The sequence below is a fragment of the Arachis hypogaea genome, chromosome 9, assembly GCF_003086295.3.
Source record: "Arachis hypogaea cultivar Tifrunner chromosome 9, arahy.Tifrunner.gnm2.J5K5, whole genome shotgun sequence".
Lineage (NCBI taxonomy): Eukaryota > Viridiplantae > Streptophyta > Magnoliopsida > Fabales > Fabaceae > Arachis > Arachis hypogaea.
Window position 1 is genome coordinate 79487338 of NC_092044.1, and position 11679 is coordinate 79499016.

Consider the following 11679-nt stretch of genomic DNA (forward strand, 5'->3'; position numbering starts at 1 on the left):
TATTTACTAACACTTCTCTTCACCTCTCTTCATCTCAAATCACTGCTTCTATCTTCACCCTTGTGTTTGGGTTCTTCTTCACTTTTATTCCTTTCTTCTTCTACTAATAATAAGGATCCTCTTTGTCCAGATATAGAGGATTCCTCTTCCTTTTTCTTTTTCTCTTCTCTTTCATATGAGCAGAAATAAGGAAAAAGGCATCTTTGTTGAAGCTGATCCAGAACCTGAAAGGACTCTAAAGAGGAAACTAAGAGAAGCTAAATTACAACAATCCAGAGGCAACCTTTTTGAAATTTTCGAACAAGAGAAGGAGATGGCAGCCAAACCCAACAACAATAATGCAAGGAGGATGCTTGGTGATTTCACTAAACCAACGTCCAAGTTTGATGGAAGAAGCATCTCAATTCCTACCATTGGAGCAAACAATTTTGAGCTGAAACCTCAATTAGTTGTTTTGATGCAATAGAACTGCAAGTTTCATGGACTTCCATCTGAAGATCCTTATCAGTTTTTAACTGAGTTCTTGGAGATTTGTGAGACTGTCAAGACAAATGGAGTAGATCCTGAAGTCTACAGGCTCATGCATTTCCCTTTTGCTGTAAGAGACAAAGCTAGAACATGGTTGGACTCACAACCTAAAGATAGCCTGGACTCCTGGGATAAGCTGGTCACGGCCTTCTTGGATAAATTCTTTCCTCCTCAAAAGTTGAGCAAGCTTAGAGTGGATGTTTAGACCTTCAAGCAAAAAGATGGTGAATCCCTCTATGAAACTTGGGAAAGATACAAGCAGATGACCAAAAAGTGTCCTTCTAACATGTTTTCAGAATGGACCATATTAGATATATTCTATTATGGTCTATCTGAGTTTTCCAAAATGTCATTGGACCATTCTGCAGGTGGATCTATTCACCTAAAGAAAATGCCTGCAGAAGCTCAAGAACTTATTGACATGGTTGCAAATAACCAATTCATGTACACTTCTGAGAGGAATTTCGTGAATAATGGGACACCTCAGAGGAAGGGAGTTCTTGAAATTGATGCTCTGAATGCCATATTGGCTTAGAACAAAGTGTTGACTCAGCAAGTCAACATGATCTCTCAAAGTCTGAATGGATGGCAAAATGCATCCAACAGTACTAAAGAGGCAGCTTCTGAAGAAGCTTATGATCCTGAGAACCCTGCAATAGCAGAGGTAAATTACATGGGTGAACCTTATGGGAACACCTATAATTCATCATGGAGAAATCATCCAAATTTCTCATGGAAGGATCAACAAAAGCCTCAACAAGGCTTTAATAATGGTGGAAGAAACAGGCTAAGCAATAACAAGCCTTTTCCATCATCTTCTCAACAACAGACAGAGAATTCTGAACAGAGCCCCTCTAACTTATCAAACATAGTCTCTGATATGTCTAAGGCCACTTTAAGTTTCATGAGTGAAACAAGATCCTCCATTAGAAATTTGGAGGCACAAGTGGGTCAGCTGAGTAAGAAAGTCACTGAAACTCCTCCCAGTATTCTCCCAAGCAATACAGAAGAAAATCCAAAAGGAGAGTGCAAGGCCATTGATGTAATCAATATGGCCGAATGCACAAGGGAGGAGAAGGACGAAAATCCTATTGAGGAAGACCTCCTGGGACGTCTCTCAAACAAGAAGGAGTTTCCTATTGAGGACCTAAAGGAATCTGAGGCTTATATAGAGACCATAGAGATTCCATTAAATCTCTTTCTGCCATTCATGAGCTCTGAAGATTATTCTTCCTCCGAAGAGGATGAAGATGTAACTGGAGAGCAAGTTGCTCAATATCTAGGAGCCATCATGAAGCTGAATGCCAAGTTATTTGGTAATGAGACTTGGGAAGGTGAACCTCCCTTGCTCATTAGTGAACTTGATACATGGGTTCAGCAAACTCTACCTCAAAAGAAACAAGATCTTGGAAAATTCTTAATACCCTATACCATAGGCACCATGACCTTCGAAAAAGCTCTACGTGACCTAGGGTCAGGTATAAATCTTATGCCACTCTCTATAATGGAGAAGCTGGGGATCATTGAGGTACAACCTGCCTTATTCTCATTACAATTGGCAAACAAGTCAGTAAGACAAGCTTATGGATCAGTAGAGGACGTGTTGGTAAAGGTTAAAGGCCTTTACATTCCTGCTGATTTTATAATCTTAGACACTAGGAAGGAGGAGGATGAATGCATCATCCTTGGAAGACCTTTCCTAGCCACAGCAGAAGCTGTGATAGATGTTAACAAAGAAGAATTAGTCCTTCAATTGAATGGGGACTACCTTGTGTTTAAGGCACACGGCTATCCTCTGTAACAAGGGAGAGTAAGCATGTAGAGCTTCTCTCAATACAGAGTCAAACAGAGCCCCCACAATCAAACTCTAAGTTTGGTGTTGGGAGGCCACAACCAAACTCTAAATTTGGTGTTGAACCCCCATATCCAAACTCTAAGTTTGGTATTGGGAGTCCACAACATTGACCTGATCACCTTTGTGGCTCCATGAGAGCCCACTGTCAAGCTATTGACATTAAAGAAGCACTTGTTGGGAGGCAACCCAATTTTTATTTATCTAATTTTATTTTTATTTAATTGTTATTTTGTGTTTTAGTAGGTTCATGATCATGTGGAGTCACGAAAAAAATATTAAAATTAAAAACAGAATAAAAAATAGCAGGAGAAAAATCACACCCTGGAGGAAGGACTTACTGGCGTTTAAACGCCAGTAAGGAGCATCTGGCTGGCGTTCAACGCCAGAACAGAGCATGGATCTGGCGCTGAACGCTAGAAAAAGCAACATCCTGGCATTTGAACGCCAGGAATATGCCCTGAGAAAAGCTGGCGCTGAACGCCAGTAACAAGCATGGAACTGGCGTTCAACGCCAGAAACATGCTACACATGGGCGTTGAACGCCCAGAACGTGCATCACTTCGGCGTTTAAACCCAGAATTGCATGCAAAGGCATTTTACATGCCTAATTGGTGCAGGGATGTAAATCCTTGACACCTCAGGATCTGTGGATCCCACAGGATCATCTCAGGATCTGTGGACCCCACAAGATCCCCACCTAACATATTCTCACCTTACCTCCTAATAATCCTTTAACACATTTTCCCAAAAACCCTTCACCAATCACCTCAATCTCTCTTCCCAATTACCCCCTTCACCACTCACATCCATCCACTCTTCCCAATAAACCCCACCTACCTTCAAAATTCAAAAATCTTTCCCCCCAAAACCCACCCTAAATGGCCGAACCTACCCTCTCTCCCTTCCATATATAAACCCCTCCATTCTACTTCATTTTCACACAATACAATCCCCTCTTCTATACCTTGGCCGAATACACCTCCCCCTCACATTCCTCCATATTTTCTCTTCTTCTTCTTCTTTTCTTTCTTCTCTTGCTCAAGGGCGAGCAATATTTTAAGTTTAGTGTGGTAAAAGCATAAGCTTTTTGTTTTTCCATAACCATTGATGGCACCCAAGGCCGGAGAATCCTCTAGAAAAGGGAAAGGGAAGACAAAAGCTTCCACCTCCGAGTCATGGGAGATGGAAAGATTCATCTCCAAAGCCCATCAATACCACTTCTATGATGTTGTGGCCAAGAAGAAGGTGATCCCTGAGGTCCCTTTCAAGCTCAAGAAAAATGAGTATCCGGAGATCCGACATGAGATCCAAAGAAGAGATTGGGAAGTTCTAACCAACCCTATTCAACAAGTCAGAATCTTAATGGTTCAAGAGATCTATGCCAATGCATGGATCACTAGAAACCATGATCAAAGTGTGAACCCGAATCCAAAGAATTATCTTACAATGGTTCAGGGGAAATACTTAGATTTTAGTCCGGAAAATGTGAGGTTGGTGTTCAACTTACCCATGATGCAAGAAGATGCACGCCCCTACACTAGAAGGGTCAACTTTAATCAAAGGTTGGACCAAGTCCTTATGGACATATGTGTGGAAGGAGCTCAATGGAAAAGAGACTCCAAAGGCAAGCCGGTTCAACTAAGAAGACTGGACCTCAAGCCTGTGGCTAGAGGATGGTTGGAGTTCATTCAACGCTCCATCATCCCCACTAGCAACCGATCTGAAGTTACTATGGATCGGGCTATCATGATTCATAGCATCATGATTGGAGAGGAAGTAGAAGTTCATGAAGTCATCTCCCATGAATTCTAAAAAATAGCCGATAAGTCCTCTACTTTGGCAAGGCTAGCTTTCCCTCATCTTATTTGCCATCTATGTTACTCAGCTGGAGTTATCATAGAAGGAGACATCCTCATTGAGGAGGACAAGCCCATCACTAAGAAAAGGATGGAGCAAACAAGAGAGCCCACTCATGGAACCTAGGAGACGCATGAGGAACCTAGGAGATAACCTCTCTCTCTAAAAACTACATCTAAAAATTAAAATTGTGAATTATGAATGAATGATGATGAATGAATGGATTCTCCCACTTTATAGCCTCTAATCCATAGTTATCAAATCCGGACCGGACCGGCCAGTTCGACCGAAAAACTGGTAAACCGGTCAAACTCGAAAAATCCGGTCAAATCCGATTTAAACCGAGGCTCGAACCAGAGCGGGTCAACCGCTGATATCAGCAACACTCAATGTCAAAAATTGAGAATATATACCAGGCGCCGCTGCTGGGGCTCGAACTTGAGTTTTTCAAGTTGCAAAAGAGCCCTTGCAACCACTGGGGCAAGTCTTCTCTTGATTTTATATGGTGTGTTTTAATAAATATATTATTAATTATTAGACATATCCTAATTAATCACTTGTGTATTAATTCTTTTAGTCATGTAAATTTAAAATATTTTTTTCTTTTTATTCTAATGAATAGTATTCATATTATATTATTTTGTTTTTTATTTTTTATTTTATACTTAATTTTTTAAAAAAGAATTTTTTTAATTATATATAATTATTAAAATAAAAATTAAACTTTGTTAAATATCTTTAAATTAAAAAAGATAAGGAAAAAATTTTTATTAATCAATAACATTTTTGTTATTGATAATTATATAACATCTATTAATATTAATATTATTTAACCTATATTTGAATAATGTAATAGATACTAATTAATTAATGAATTAGAAAATAAATTAATTTGATATCCAAAATTAAATTTTATATAATTAATTAATTATGACAGGGTCAACCGGTTGAACCTGTGACCCACCGGTTGAACCAGTGACTCAGTGACCCAATGACCTGACCGGGTCTATTGCCGGGTCCGTTCTGATAACTATGCTCTAATCTGTATTTTCTGGGCCGAAAACTGGCTCAAAAATAGCCCAGAATTCGCTGGTTATGAAATTAAACACGCTGATTTTCGTCACTGCGACGCGTCCGCGTGGAGCACACATTCGCGTTGCCTAGATGTACGGCCACTATAACGAATTATATATCATTTCGAAGCCCGGACGTTAGCTTTCCAACCCAACTAAAACCTCATCATTTGGACCTCTGTAGTTCAAGTTATGATCAATTTAGTGCGAGAGGGTCGGGCTGACAGCTTTGTAGTTCCTTCAATTTCTTGTATTCCTTCCAATTTTGCATGCCTCCTTTCCATCCTCCAAGCCATTCCTGCCCTGTAATCTCTGAAATCACTTAACACACATCACAGCGTCTAATGGTAATAAGAGGGAATTAATATTAGCAAATATAAGGCCAAAGAAGCATGTTTTCATTCATAGCACAAAATCAGGAAGGAAAACGTAAAATATGCGATTTCTATGAATAAGCGTGAGAATAATGGATGAAAAATCACTCAATTTAGCACAATATAAACCATAAAATAGTGGTTTATCAATCTCCCCACACTTAAACATTAGCATGTCCTCATGCTAAGCTCAAGAAAAGCTATAAGAGAGTGAAGATGAATGGTAGAATGTATGAAATGTAACCTATCTATATGACTGCAACTACATGCAAAAATGATTCTACCTACTTGGTGAAAAGTAAATGAATCTTTCAAGAACAAATATGAACTGGATTTCACTAATTCAAATCACAAAATAAAGTACAAGTAAACTTGCAGAAGAAAATAGCTCATGAAAGGCGGGAACAAAGAATCGAGCATCGAACCCTCACTAGAAGTGTATGCACTCTAATCGCTCAGGTGTTTAAGGTTCAATCTCTCAATTCTCTACTAATCTTGCTTTCTAAGACTTGCTCTTCATCTAACAATCAACAAAGAATTAATGCACCAATACACAAATCCAAATGTCTTTTAAGGGTTGTAATGGGGTCAAGGTCAAGGTAGGATTGTATTTGGTCAAGTGGACTAAGATCTGAATCCTTAATTACAATGCAAAATTTAACTGCCCATTAACGATGTTACCACACATTCATGCATCCCAAATTTAAGTACAACTCATATGCATTGATATTATTACTTAACTTGGGACATTTTGTCCCCTTTTATTATTTGCTCTTTTTTTTCTTTTTTTTCTTTTTCTGTTTTTCTTTTCTTTATCTATTTTTTTTCTCTTTTTCAATGCATATGATTAAGGTATTTGAATGCATGAACATATTCTCAACATTCTTTCACATTTTCAGAAAATTCTAACATACTCAATTCTCAAACCAAATGTTTCCAAATCCACTTTCCCCACACTTAATTCATGAGCATTTTCACTAGTCTAAGCTAATCAAGGATTCAAATTAAAGACATTATTATTTTTCGCTTAAAGTTAGTGATGTGCTAAAGTAAAGAACAAAGGGGGTAAAATAAGCTTAATATTGGTATGCAAAGGATAATGGGAGGTTAAGGCCATATGGGTATGTAAGCTTAGTGAAACAAGGCCTCAATCATATAAGTGCATGCATACATGAAATAATGGACATATAGAATTAAGCAAGACAAAGATCACAATTTTAGAGAGAACAACACACACCAAAAATAAAATATTGGTTGATAAAATACAACCAATCAAATAAGCTCAAAAATCTCACAGGTTTTGTATGTTCGAGCTCTAAACCATGTTCCAAAATAATATTTCTTCAAACCAGTTTAACAAAAATTTTAAATCAAATTAGTGAAATATTATAAAAAGTTTCTTGAAAAAGAAAATATTACTTCAACCAAGTGGTAAAATATGCACAAAATCAAACAAATATGCAATCAAACATGCAAATGCAACAATGAACAAACAAAGAAAATAAAACATTGGTGCTGAGAGGAAGGTAACTAACCCACGGAAGTCGGTATCGACCTCCCCACACTTAAAGATTGCACCATCCTCGGTGCATGCTGAGATGTGCAAGTGGATGGCCTGCTACAACTGATGCTTTTCTACAAAGATTGTGCAGATGGACTTGTTTGTTACCCCATATAGAAGCTTCTCCTTTCCCTTCCTCGATGGCCATCCTGAAAGAAGAGGAAAAGAAGAAAAGTAACCCAGAAACAAAGATAGAAAACAAATAAAATATGGGTGTTAATGCCAAATAATAAGGGTCTCAATTACATAGTAGCTACAACATGCAAGTGAGAAAACAGTAGAAGCACATGGCAAATCAAGAGTGCAAAAATTTGCAACAATGGGGAAGAGTGTGGGCAATGAAAGACAGTGTAAATGCATAGCAATGCAAATGGAATGCAGGTATCATAAAAGATTAGCATTGACTTATGAATAATAATACCCAATCAGAATAAAACAAGTCATGAAGCACCAAAAGAATACCAGAAAAGATATAACAGTTAAAAAAGAAAATTTAACACCAACGAAAAATAATAAATTTAGAAAAGAAAATAAAAATATGCACGAAATTAAAATGCAATGAATGAAAGTATGCAAATTAAGGAAAATAGAATGAAAGTGAAGAAGGATGAGAAGTTAAATGGATAAAGAAGAAGTAAGTAGGAAAGGAGGAAGAAAGAAATAAGAAGGAGGGAGAAAGAATTAGGATTAGGGAAGAAAAGATAGGAATTCTGGCGCTGATCTAGATAAACTGTGCGGCGTAGGTGACGGGGATGCGTGAGTGATACGATCGCGTGGTGTGCGGTAAGGTTAAGTGACGCGGACGCGTGGGTCACGCGATCGCGTGGCCTGATTTGTGCGATTAGCGTGAGTGTAGCCTCGTGTTCGCGCAACTCTCTGTTTCAAACTAATTTTGCCAAGAATCTGGGTGATGCGTTCGCGTGGGTGACGCGATCACGTGGATGGCCATTTTTGAAAAACGATGCGGACGCGTGAGGCACGCACTCGCGTGGTAGGGCTTGTGCTTCTAGCACGAGTCCAGCCCTACTCCATCATAATTCTCTGCCATGCACCCATTTACGTCGATTTTACAGAGCCACGCGTTCGCGTGGGTGACGCAGACGCGTGGTAAGGCTATTTCGCAAATGACGCGAACGCGTCAGCGACGCGGTCGCGTGGGCGTATTTGTGCCTGAGGCACGCCTCCAGCCACGCTTTCGCGTGACTTTCTGTTCACTTTTTCTTTTCTTCCTAATGCACCTATGACCCGGATGCGTCAGCGACGCTTACGCGTCGTGTGCGTTTTTTTTTATGCAAAATGCAGAATGCAGTATCCAGATGCTGATGCAGATGTTATGAATAATTTTAGGTTCAATAAAATAAAATAAAACTCAAAAACAAACAAAACTAATTAAAATTGAAAATGGAACGATCATACCACGGTGGGTTGTCTCCCACCTAGCACTTTTGGTTAAAGTCCTTAAGTTGGACATTTGATGAGCTCCCTGTTATGGTGGCTTGTGCTTGTATTGATCCAAAAATCTCCACCAATGTTTGGATTTCCAGTAGCCTCCAAGATCCCAAACTAGGCGCAGAAAGCCTTCAAGCAAGTTAAAGCAAGTGACAAGGCCCCAAGAGTATTAATTGCTAGACTGTATTCTGGGTCCCAAACCTTGCTTTTGCACCCGTCTTCTTATTGATTATCATGATTCCATCCGGGTGGCACGCAATTGAAATTATCACTAAGGAATCCAAAAAGCTTCCTAGACCCATTCAATTGAGCTTTACACCAAACCTTGCATTTCAACTTGGAGCATACAACCATGTTGAACCTTGCTTGACAACTCCAACCACTAATCATCTTCCTCTTACTCTTAATGCCACAAAGAGCTCTAAATTGACCATCCGTCTCCAGTAGCCCATATTCAAGTGGGAAAGTAAAGGATAAGGATAGGAATTTTACCCACTTGAACATTGTGTTGGACGGTAATGGCCTTGGGAGAGGTATTTCTAATGAATTTGCAACCTCCACACCCTTGTGCTCTTCTCTGACAACTTCCACCTCTTTGCAAGCTTCTTCAATTTCAATCTCTTCCTCTTGGTAGCTTTCTTCCAAATCAATCTCTTCTTTATTACTTACCAAGGGCATGAGAGGTTGTGCTTCATCTTCTTTAATCTCCATCTCTTGATCAACCTCTTCCAAGTCTTCAACCAGGATATTTCTTGGAGGTTGTACACCCTCCTCAACAACAAATTTAAACTCCTTAGAAGGGGGTTCTATGACTGAGCTTTCCCATGGAGGTTCCGCATCTCCTAAGTCTTCGACCACTTCTTCCTCTTTAACGATTACGGCTTCCTCCAATTGTTCCAATACAAAGTCATGCTACTCATTGTCCACCAGAATTTCTAGCTTCTCCTTCATGCTGCATTCTTCAGTAGATTTTCCACATGAAGCCATGGGAGTTCCTTGAGTGTCCAGAAGTCTGGAGTCTAGTCGGCTTATCGCTTGGCCCAGTTGTTGAATGGTTGCATTGAGTCGATCCATTGTCTCCTTGAAACGATCCTTTGACTCTTGTTGCGCTCGACTATCATAAGTAGGATCATAGTGCTCTTGGATTGATGGATATGGAGATGGTGAATATTGAGGTGGTGGTTCTTGGGAGTAATTGGGTTGGAATTGGGGTGGTTCTATATATGGTTCATATGGCTCATAAGGTGGTTGGTATGGTGGTTGAGGGTTAGGGTCATATGGAGGTGAATGGCAGAAAGGGGCTTGTGAGTATGGTGGTCCAAAGTCATGTTGAGGGGGGGTTCATAGGCATATGGTGGTGGTTGTTGATAATCAAAAGAGTGCTCACCATAGCCATTGCCTTGATATGTGGTGCACAAAATTGTGATCTCAATGGTGCCAACAACTTGGTACGCACAATTGTAATATCACTCTTCTTCACAACTTCGCACAACTAACTAGCAAGTTCACTGGGTCATCCAAGTAATATACCTTACGTGAGTAAGGGTCGATCCTATGGAGATTGTTGGTATGAAGCAAGCTATGGTCATCTTGTAAATCTTAGTCAGGCGGATTCTAATGGTTATAATGGTTTTCGAAAATATAAAAATAAATAAAGCATAAAATAGAGTTAGAGATACTTATGTAATTCACTGGTAGGAATTCCAGATAAGTGCATGAAGATACTGTGTTCCTTTTGAATCTCTGCTTTCCTACTGCTTTCATCCAATCATTCTTACTCCTTTCCATGGCAAGCTGTATGTTGGGGCATCACTGTTGTCAATGGCTACCGTTCGTCCTCTCAGTGAAAATGGTCCAGGTGCGCTGTCATCGCACGGCTAATCATCTGTCGGTTCTCGATCATGTAAGAATAGGATTCACTATCCTTTTGCGTTGTCACCACCCCTTACAGTCGCGAGTTTGAAGCTCGTCACAGTCATTCAATCCCTGAATCCTACTCGAAATACCACAGACAAGGTTTAGACTTTTTGGATTCTAAAGAATGCTGCCAATGGATTCTAGCTTATACAATGAAGATTCTGATTAAGGAATCCAAGAGATATTCATTCAAGCTTAGTTGCATGTAGAATGAAAGTGGTTGTCAGGCACACGTTCATAAGTGAGAATGGTAATGAGCGTCACATAATCATCACATTCATCAGGTTCTTGGGTGCGAATGGATATCTTAGAATAAGAATAAGCGTGAATTGAATAGAAGAACAGAAGTAATTGCATTAATACTCGAGGAACAGCAGAGCTCCACACCTTAATCTATGGTGTGTAGAAACTCCACCGTTGAAAATACATAAGAACAATGTCTAGGCATGGCCGAATGGCCAGCCTCCCTAAGTGGCATATGAATTCAAAAATAGGGGAAAAGACCCCTAGTACAATAGTCAAAAGTTCTACTTATACTAAACTAGTTACTAGGGTTTACAGAAATAAGTCTAAGTGCAGAAATCCACTTCTGAGGCCCACTTTGGTGTGTGCTTGGGCTGAGCTTGAGATTTACACGTGCAGAGGCTTCTCTTGGGGTTAAACACCAAGTTGTAACGTGTTTTTGGCGTTTAACTCTGGTTTGTGACGTGTTTCTGGCGTTTTACTCCAGAATGCAGCATGAAGCTGGCGTTGAATGCCAGTTTGCGTCGTCTAAACTCGAATAAAATATGGACTATTATATACTGCTGGAAAGCCCTGGATGTCTACTTTACAATGCAATTGAGAGCGCGCCATTTGAAGTTCTTTATCTTCAGAAAATCTATTTCGAGTTCAGAGAGGTCAGAATCCAACAACATCAGCAGTCCTTTGTCAGCCTCCTATCAGATTTTTGCTCAGGTCCCTCAATTTCAGCCAGAAAATACCTGAAATCACAGAAAAACACACAAACTCATAGTAAAATTCAGAAATGTGAATTTTGCATAAAAACTAATAAAAATATTCCTA

At 39.5% G+C, this 11679-nt stretch overlaps 1 non-coding gene across 1 annotated transcript; it reads right to left on the bottom strand.

The window, feature by feature from the left end:
• Positions 1–712: 712 nt before the first annotated feature.
• On the bottom strand, positions 713–816 carry LOC112713408 (small nucleolar RNA R71). The gene has a single exon (XR_003158381.1). It is a non-coding gene; the product is annotated as a small nucleolar RNA R71 (small nucleolar RNA).
• Positions 817–11679: the final 10863 nt, after the last annotated feature.